This window comes from Populus euphratica, unplaced genomic scaffold (genome assembly GCF_000495115.2).
Source record: "Populus euphratica unplaced genomic scaffold, PopEup_1.0 scaffold1034.1, whole genome shotgun sequence".
Lineage (NCBI taxonomy): Eukaryota > Viridiplantae > Streptophyta > Magnoliopsida > Malpighiales > Salicaceae > Populus > Populus euphratica.
The window spans coordinates 38,091-48,433 of NW_011500895.1; the positions used below are offsets into that span (position 1 = coordinate 38,091).

Below are 10,343 nucleotides of genomic sequence, written 5' to 3' on the forward strand. Positions count from 1 at the left end.
AGGTTTCTTTTGATTCTTCATTAAACTTCATTCCACATCATCATAGAATTATACATAATCATCTTTTTAACAAGTTTTCACATTATTTTAATTTTTCTCGCAAACTCCTTATTTGGCCGAGATATTCATTAATCAACAATAGTTTCCTTTTAAAAAATTTTCATGCAATTACATTTATATCAATTGACATGATCAAAAAATTGATGTCATCTTCAAAGTGTAGAAGTATCGAAGTAATAAATAACTCGACAAGACCGGAGTCGAATCACATAAAGGTTAACTCTATAAATTATAGACAACAACAACAACAACAACAACAATAATAATAAGTTAAAGAGAACTTTGAAATGTAAGATAAATATGAGGATTAAACAACAATAAAAAAATATCAAGGTTAAAAGATCCACTAATGATATTTCAAACAAGTACAGTATAAACTCTTTTTATTATTCAACTGGAAACCACACACAAAAGAGGTTCCAATCGGATATTTTGTCATTGATAGCTCATTATAAATTGTTAACATGATCATATTAATTATATTTTTTAAGTAACACCAAACTTTTAAATATTGTCAAGAATTTATGATACTAACCTATGTTAACAACAAATCAAATTCCTTTCATTGCATAGGTGTATGTTAAATATTGCGTTCATTCGATCAGATATTGTGGAGACTTGTAATTCTTCTCCAATTGTTTTTTCAATGATATCCCCTCTAGCTAAAGCTTTGGGGATGACCCTCAAAGCTTGACTATATCCTAAAAATACAACTATTGACACACCTCTTATTAACCCAAGATTACCTCCCCCATACACTAAATGAATATTTCTCTCAGCTAATACCTGATCAAGATGATTTGCTGATCCTAAAAACTCTATTTCCTTTCCAAAACTGGATCCACCAAAAACACAAATATTTTTTTATATGATGACTTAAGAAACCTATCATTTCTACACACTTTTATATCTGTTAAATGTATGGTTTGAATAGAAATGAAGGGAAAAAAAAGAAGATTTTATAGATGAGAAATTGAAAATGCAATCATATCACCTATATGTAGGTCAGCTGGAGTCTCATTCTCTCTCTCTCTCTCTTTTTATTTATTTATTTTTATATATTTTTTAAAAACATGTGTATGTATAGGTAGTTGTAATTGTGGCTCACATCTTCCCTTGATTTTACATCCAAGAACGGCTTAAATGCCCTCTATGGGTCGTGGATAGGCTTCCCATCCAATTTTCTTAAAAACTAGCAAACAATGTCTTTTTTAGTAAGATTTCTAAGACTATGTCGAGCATGTTTTTTATGAAATTATGGCCATAAATTATGAATTACACGATACACATATCCACTAGGATGCGTCTCAAGAGTTAATAGAAGATTATCTAAAAACCCCTTACTTAGAATATCCTTGATAAATTATGAATTGTATTTTATCTTTACAGTTTACAAATACCATTCCGAATGACATGTTGCATTACAAATCCATCCAGCATATCTGTGATAGACTTTCAGTTGTTTTGCATGACATTTCTTTACAAAAGTGCTTTTACCTATATCATGAATGTATGGAATGAAATAATTGAAGAACTCACATGATAATTAGACCTTTGCTTCCATTAGCCAGCAAATATTTTCAGAAATTCCATGCATCACTAATCACCATAATCTTGCACACCTAGCACGATAAATTTCTACAATAGCATTCTGAAGCAGTGCGGAAAAATACTTTTTTAATTTTTCAAGAGTGATGTCCATTTTCAAATGAGAATTGGAGAAGATATTCAAAAAAAGAAGAAAGAGCAAAGAATTGCACAAATATATACATAGATATTAGTTATCATGAAAAACTGAAAGAACCGACTTAAGATTCATAAAGTACCTTTATTCACCATTTAACTAGGGTGAGAGAGACTAACGCAAAAAAAGTCACACAAAAACAATGTGAAAAAAAGAATCAATCTTTATATATAAGATCACTCAATTCAATAGAGTCATTTTCAACTGAAAAATTATCAAAGTAAACTTTTAAATAATGTCCATTTTCATTAAATATTTTTATTTAAATATTGGTTTGTATACTCTCTCTTATTTCTTAAACAAAATTATCAAATATAAAAGGAAGAAAATTCAATATAAATCAAATTAATTTCTTTGAAGTGTCATGGAACTATATATATATAAACATTGAAAAGAAAAACAAGGTTAATTCATTTTGTTTAAGAAATAAGAGAGAGTATACAAACCAATATTTAAATAAAAATATTTAATGAAAAAAAGAAAGAAAAAAAAAAGAGAGATCAAATGTTGATGGATCAAGCTTAAGTGCGCCTGGGCCTTGAAGCTTAGACACATGCCTCTCTTTTTTTCCAAGAGAGAGAGAAGCATCGTCCGCTTCTATATATTCTAGTTTTTAGAAGGAGGGCTACATGTTACTTATAATGGCATACAAGTTGTCAAGACAAATAACATGTTATAGATTAGTTTGGTCATTTGAAATCAAGGTCCATGTTTTTTTATTCTAAAAATCAAATTTCTAGTTTATTTATACCCAAGAACACCTCTAAAATACAATATAAATTTCAAAAAATTACTTACCAAACTCAAAATACCTTAAAATCACCCTAAAAAAATAAATATTTGTTAAATCAAAATAAACCAAATGAAACTTGATCCACTTAATTTTCTCATCATGTTTAGAGAGAAAAACTATATCCATTAAAATTCTCTCAAGAAAAAGAATCCATTGACACAAAGATTATTATTTTTTATGGTTAGAAAATGGTCTCATAACTTTCTCTCTTATTTGTTGTTTTTTAGCAAGTTTCTCTTTTGTCTCTTAAACCTGAAGACTAATGAATAAATAGAATATTTTGGAACAAGATTAATATTCTTAAAACCTTGAAATTTACCATACATTTTCTCTATGTTTTATATTTTATATTGTTGTTATTTATTTTTTAATTTTATATTTCTACTGCAATTAAAAACTTTATCTTGTGGAATTAGGCCATAATATGATTAAAATATAAAAATTCTTAGAATAAAATTTGAGAAAAGAAACAGATGAAAATGAAAAAGAAAAAAGAATGGCTTTATTGCATGTTCATATTAATCATGGAGCAACCGAGAAAAAAAAACCCATATATTTTCTTAATATATTGTATAATAGTCCGGGTACTCTCAATGATCAAAGCTTCAACCATGGGCAATCAGAAGTAAAATCAGATATTTTGAAATGGGAAAGGGCTGAATAAGAAAAAAATTGATTTTTTGATTTGAAAAATATGTTAAATTAAAGAATATAATTAACATTCAAACCTCAAGTACTAAAATATAAAACTTTCCAAATTTTGATGGTGCTATAGCCCCCACCAGCCACGAATCAATGTGGTTCTGCCTTGCTGATAATGGTGGACCCAAATTTTAATTATCTTTTTTTTGGTGATTCTATTAATTTTATGAGTTTTAAAATTATTAATTATATAAATTTTTAATAATATAATATATAAAAAAATAAATCTAGATTCTAACTAATTAAACCACATCTATACTTTAATGTTATCAAAATTTTAATCATGGTTGGCAACGAGATTGCCCTCCCTTGCTCCCTTGTTTACACAAATCATCCTGTTACATTTTTAATTTAATAAAAATGCATCATTTTAAAAAAGGGAAAAAAAATAGTTAATAAACGGCATGTTGATTTTCGCATTATTATTATTAGGCTGCTCGAGAAGATGAGCCCATCTGCTTTAAGGAGATGTCTTCAAGTTAAAAGGGTCCCCATAGAGGACGAGCTGATGGCGTCGGCTATAATTAAAAAAACCAGCGTCTCAGGATAAAAGAACAAATATAAAATAAATAAAAACACAAAACAAAATTTAATGTTAATCTAATCAAAAGCTATAGATAGTTAAAAATAAAAAGTTGGTTTTTCTAAACTACTTTGTAAACTTGTGTCTGTCTATTTGATCCATAAAACACAGAGGTCAAGATTAATTAGCTGTTCATGGATGGTGAGCTGCATAATCAATCAAGTAAGACGTCAATTCTACTTTTAAGTATAAAATAGCTGGTCAAGTGGTTTGCAATCTCACGGCTGAGGACAGATAGCCCTGTCTACAGTAGAACATCAATATATTCTTCTTCTTTTTTAACCGAGGATATCTGGTCAATTTACACGTGGTTAGATTATTTTTTTAAAATTTTAAAATTAATAATTATATAAATTTTAATAATTTTAAAATTTATGATACTTAAATTGATAATTTTTAAAAAATAATAAGAATATATTCTGATGCTAGCCGCACCATGTTGCTTGAGCTGAAAGATGAGATTTTGGTATCATTTTTTAAGATCAATATGCCTTGAGGCTTGATGGCATCAGATTTCTAAACTTCAAACCCGACCATTCCAAACAAATAGCTATACACTAGTTATACATCCTTCTTTGCGTCGTACAGTTGGGCTTATTTTATGGCTCAATTATTTATAATTAATATTTTTTTCTGTTTTTTTTTATCATATCAATAATTAAATAATTATTTTTTTTATTATGTTGTATTATCTATAAAAAAACAATACCTTCTACGAGATACATGTAAATATTGGGTTATTGAATATCATATATACACTAAAAACTATGAAATAATGTTATTTAAAAGTCTCTAGAATCCTATTAAATAGATATGGAATTGTTTAAGGATTTATTATCTTAAAATTTAATTTTTTTTTGTTTTAAATAGTTTTTTTTGAAGACTGAGTTGTTGTAAACTACAAGTTATCCAATTATCTGATAGCCAATGATAATCCACACAAACAATTCATGAAAAATTTTCTAAATCTCTATTTAGGATAGAGGGATTACTATGTGTAGAATGCTAGCTCTAATACTCTAAAAAATAAAAGGTATAATTAACTATTTATCAGAAAATCTGAAAAAAATCCTTAAACTGAGAAAATATTAATTTTTCTCCTATATAATATCCATATATTAATTCAGAACAATTTTAAAAATTAACTCAATCAAGTACTTACTTGATTTTTCTAAGTCTAGAAATATAATATATGTATTAATTATATTCTAGTCCGTAATTTCTAAAATATACTTTAATCAAGTCATACTTAATTAAATCATCTTAGTTTAATTTATGACTAATGGTTTTTAATATGTATGTGATCCATTAGATTCCCAATATATTGATCCAAATATAAATTCTAATTCTAATTAAATAAATTAAATAATTTAATTTAGTATTAATTAAACAATTAATTAATTTATATTTGAAGATCAAGTGTATCATTTAGTAACATGTCATGATCTCTCAAATATTAGAAAACTCATTAGTAATTTAACTAATCTTTTTAGTAATCAGTTTTTTAGTATCATTAATATCTTTTTATCAATAATGTTCTAATTTAACATTAAAGCATGGAGTATGTCTGTTATGTTAAATTATATTTATTATCTACATAATAATCATTGATTATTTGAATAAGATTTGAAATTCTTTTCAAATTTTATTCTATTTTGGCCAAGAATTTTTCAATCTATACTATTTGAGAACATATGATAAATCCTCTCTTGATCACTTAAGTATCTTCATATAGTTTATGTTATATCCAATATCTGTTTTTTTGTTATCTCGATTAAGATAATATGTAACATGATCAAAAGTATAATATTTTCTATATAAGATGACTTAGTGATTTCAAGTTTAAGAATCATCTATAAAATAATTGCATAAGCCTTTATATAGACATATATGATCTCTTCATATGAAATTTGTATATAGATCAGTTTAGTGTACATGTTTTATGATAAACACCTACATAACAGTTGTAGGTATCCATTATATCTCAGCTTATGAGAATAATTATTTTCTTTTATAAAGGATAAAACATAATATTTATTAGTTTTTTACGACTCTAATGAATATCTAGTATTTAAGAGAGTATCAACTAAAAATATTTAAGGAATAATTCTTTGATACAATAAGAATCTCGTAATTATAACAATTTTATATTTTTTTTTTCATAATTTTTTTTTCCTATAGACTTTAGCTTTACTCTAGATTCATTAATCTAATATTATATGAATATTAAAGATAAATCAAAACTTTATTAATAATAAATATATATTTATATAAATATAATAATATCCCATATAATTGATTAATTGACTATAAAATATATTAAACTAATAATAAAAATATAGTTAACTTAAATCTTATCCCGTTGAAAAAAAAATGTTAGCAAACTTATATTCAATTCGATTTATTTTATATTACACTTGCCCTGTCCAACTATACAAATACAACCTAATTAAACATTTTTAGAGTGATTTAAAAATTAAAATTAAATTAAGAAAATTCATATTTTCAATTATAATTAAATTTATTTTTTAAAAAATAGTATATGAATATACTATATTCTTCATTTTAGATGAATGATATTCAATTTAAACTTTTAATTTCTCTTGATTTCTGAAATAAATACTATAATTAACATGCAACAGTTGATATCATAATTTTATTTAAAAATAGATTAATAGAAAGCTAATGAAAGTGAGAATAATTTTTAATATAAATAATTATAAAACTCCTATAGACAATATATATTAAAATGTTGACATATGCTCAATTTGGATTCATAATATCTTTTTTTATTTTTTAAGAAAATATTATAAATTTGCATTACATGATTTCACAATATTATTGGTAAATTATTTGAGTGAGAAATAATAAGAATGTAAATGATTTATAATTTTTCACTTGTATTATTATAACTTTTTTTTAATAATTTAAGTGATCTATGACAAAGAAAATATATTTAGATGATATAATTTTTCGACAGGGTTACTTGTGGCAAATAGTGATGCTAAATATTCCTTTTCACTCTGTCATTTAATCTATAATTTATTATTTTAATAAAGAAAGACGAGGAAGGTGAGTTTTAATTCATTTATTAATTAGTGAGAGGCGGTTGCGTGCAGCGCCCATGGCCTAATGGATAAGGCGCTTGACTTCTAATCAAGCGATTGTGGGTTCGAGTCCCACTGGGCGTGACTTTCTTTTTCGCTCAAGCAACTTATCATTCCACCTTTCAACTGCTTTTGGCGCCAAAATCCTGAAATCTAATCATCGGATGTATGGAAGTCAACAATGCATAAAAAGCAAAGCATATGTAGCCCTTATAAATGGCTGGAAGGTATTCCTAAATTAGCTCTCATATATTGATATGAAGTCTTTTTCTTTTTCTTTTTTAATTTAGTTCTATTTATCTATTTGACCTGAGATTTGACCAGTTAATACTTATTTAACTAATTATACTACCCTGCTGGTCATTTTTTTCTTTTAATAAGGAGAAACTATACTGTGGGACTTAATTATTGATAGAGAGAGGTAATGGCCTTATAAAACCAACCAGAGTGTGAAAATACCAAGACCTCAAGACCTTCTACCTTAGGAAAAGAGTATCCGCTTCAAGAAGAACCACATGTGAAAGAGAACAAACATATAAGAAGATAAAGAGAATAGCATAAAATTAAAAGATATAAAAAATTAAATAAAGTAATAAAACAAAGTTGTAAAAGAAAGCAAGTAAATAAATGAAAGAAAGTAATGATACTAAAAAAATTAAAATGAATAGATTGAAGGAATAAAAATTACGTATATGGAGCATTTATAATAGTTATATGATTTATTGTAGCTCGTTCATGTGAATAGATCTAGACTTTGATTTTAACATGATACCATCAATATATATTTTCACATTATGACTGATCATAATATGAAAAATCAAATTCGTTACTCTTTCATAAGTAGCACCCACACTATTTAAACTAAAAGACATTATCACCCACTCAAACATTCCTAGTGAATCATAATATCTAAAAATAGATTTTGACACATCTTTCTCGACAATAAAAATATAGTTATAACTAGAGTGGTTGTTCATTAAGTTGCAGCATATATTTCATTGATAAGTGTAGTGTTAATTAACATATTAGCCAATGACATTAGATATTCATCTTTAAAGTTATAATATTTATATTTCTAAAAGCTATATATATCCTTAAATTTATATTTTCACACTATGTTAGATAATCATTTATCATATCTAATTAGCTTAAAAAATTTAATTTTTAAGAGCCCTTCATTTTTCTCTTTCACATGATTAATTATCTCTAGGACTATTTTTATGTGACTTGAACCAGGCTTGATTTGCAAAGGATTTTCAACCAAGTGTCTATGTAAACTAGACATTTCATTTTAATTCCAAGCAACACAATCTTTATAAATGTGTAGCAATGATACCAAATCCTTTTAAAATTCTTTCCGTATACTTGCACATATAAAAGTTAGTCTAAACTTGTCTTCAAACCTCAAGTTAACTTCAATTAATGCATGTACATCATCCATTTTTTATGGCACTTGAGGAATACTTGTCATATCAAGTAAATGTTGATCTAGTTATATTAAAGAAATTTTGTTCTAATAGGCTTAAACAAAATTATTAAAACATATAACTAAATCATAATAACTGTTTTATTCCTTTATTTTAAATTTTTGGCCAATACCTTCCCATTAAAAGTTATTTGGCCAAGTAAAGTTTGCTATTAGCCACCCTATGCATATTATTTTCTTGTTACCAAAATGTTAATAGGAATGACACATATTATATATGCTAATGAATTAAGATGGGCCTATATTATTGCTAAACAACCATGTATCTACCATTTCTAAATTGATCATAAATGATTTTTCATCTACTTTAATTATTTAATTTATCTATATGGTAACCTATCATCTACTTTAACTATTTCAATCAATTCATCTAGTAACCAAAATACAAATGGTTTACCTTTAACTATGCTTGCTTGTTTTCTAATGTTATAGTTCTAAGTGTAGTACAATTTAATATGCAATCTCAAACATAGGTTTGGAGTCATTAATTTATCATTGTTAAGCATAATAAACTCAAGAGTATCGAGGTCACTCCCTTAAATGACTCTTTTCAATGTAAAATAAACAATGAAGAACCATATTCGAGTATAAAAAGCAAATGTTACCAGTAAAGACATCTTTTTTTTTAAAACAATAAAATCTCTACAATACTATTAATCTCTTACCAAGACATTATTTAAAAGGAGCATGAAGGGATCTATTTGTGATTACTTGACATGTCCTAAGTTCCTTACCACACCTTTTGTCACTACGTATATTGAGGTGTTTGTTGTTATTTAGGGAAAAGATTTTATGTGATATCCTTCTCTAATAAAGAGGCATAAATATAGAAAATCTTAACAAATTTTGTCACTTTTATTATAACCACAATCATGAAATTAAGGAACATAATGTCTTAAGAAAAGAAATAAAAATATTGATGAACAAGTGATACTTTTAATAATTTGTGATAAATGAGATACAACATCAAAATCCCTATGATACACTACATGAGATCATATAATTTTCAAAATTTATATTTCCACTATCTCTTGAACTTTTTAAATAAAAAACATCAATGTTTCCCTATATTTTTAATAAATTATCTCCATAAAAATCTTCAAGTCCTTAACTAAATGTCACCATCAAAATCTCCATATCTCTTACAAAAAATCTACATTACTCCATAAAGAATCTTCATGGCAATGTTTCCATGTCTTTATTAAAATTTATTAAGTATTTGTGACCACTTGTTTTAAAAAAGAATGAGGGATCCTTCTCCTAACTCGATATGGCTCACTTCTCTCTAAAATAAGTTCACAAATGCATACACAATATTTACTTTTATGCTCTTTTTTGTTACTTAGATTATTTTCATTAACAAGCAAGATAGTTAAATTCTTCTCCTCTAGTAGAAACATTAACAAAAGTTAAGAAAAGAACTCTTATACAGGCATATAAATGAAAGCCAAATGTAACATTTTCATGCACTCATAACCAAAAAGGTAATGTTTATATAGTAATTATTTTTTCTTTTATTTTTTGGTCAAATCATCCAAACATGTATGTTTAAAAGACTTAGAGAGTTGGATAATGAATCATAACTAAAATAATGTGGTTGTTTCGGCCATGCCCAAGCAGCTAGCCCTACCTCTCATTCTCTCTCTCTTTACATTTCTCCTTCCCACATATTCTCTCCCTCTCACACAACTTTTCTCTCTCTCATCTCTCCTTTTGTATTAACACACACCTCTGTTTTTTAGTTCCATGATTGACAAACTCTTTACAAAATACACATGTCATTATTCGCATCCCATTTCTAGCCAATAATTACAATGCAAGCACCATCATATTTCTCTATGTAGTTGGCACTATATATATATATATAT

General features: G+C 26.3%; 1 non-coding gene across 1 annotated transcript; it reads left to right on the top strand.

Moving 5' to 3' along the window:
- Positions 1-7,000: 7,000 nt before the first annotated feature.
- Positions 7,001-7,073, top strand: TRNAR-UCU (transfer RNA arginine (anticodon UCU)). Its single transcript has one exon. It is a non-coding gene; the product is annotated as a tRNA-Arg (tRNA).
- The last annotated feature ends 3,270 nt before the right edge of the window (positions 7,074-10,343 follow it).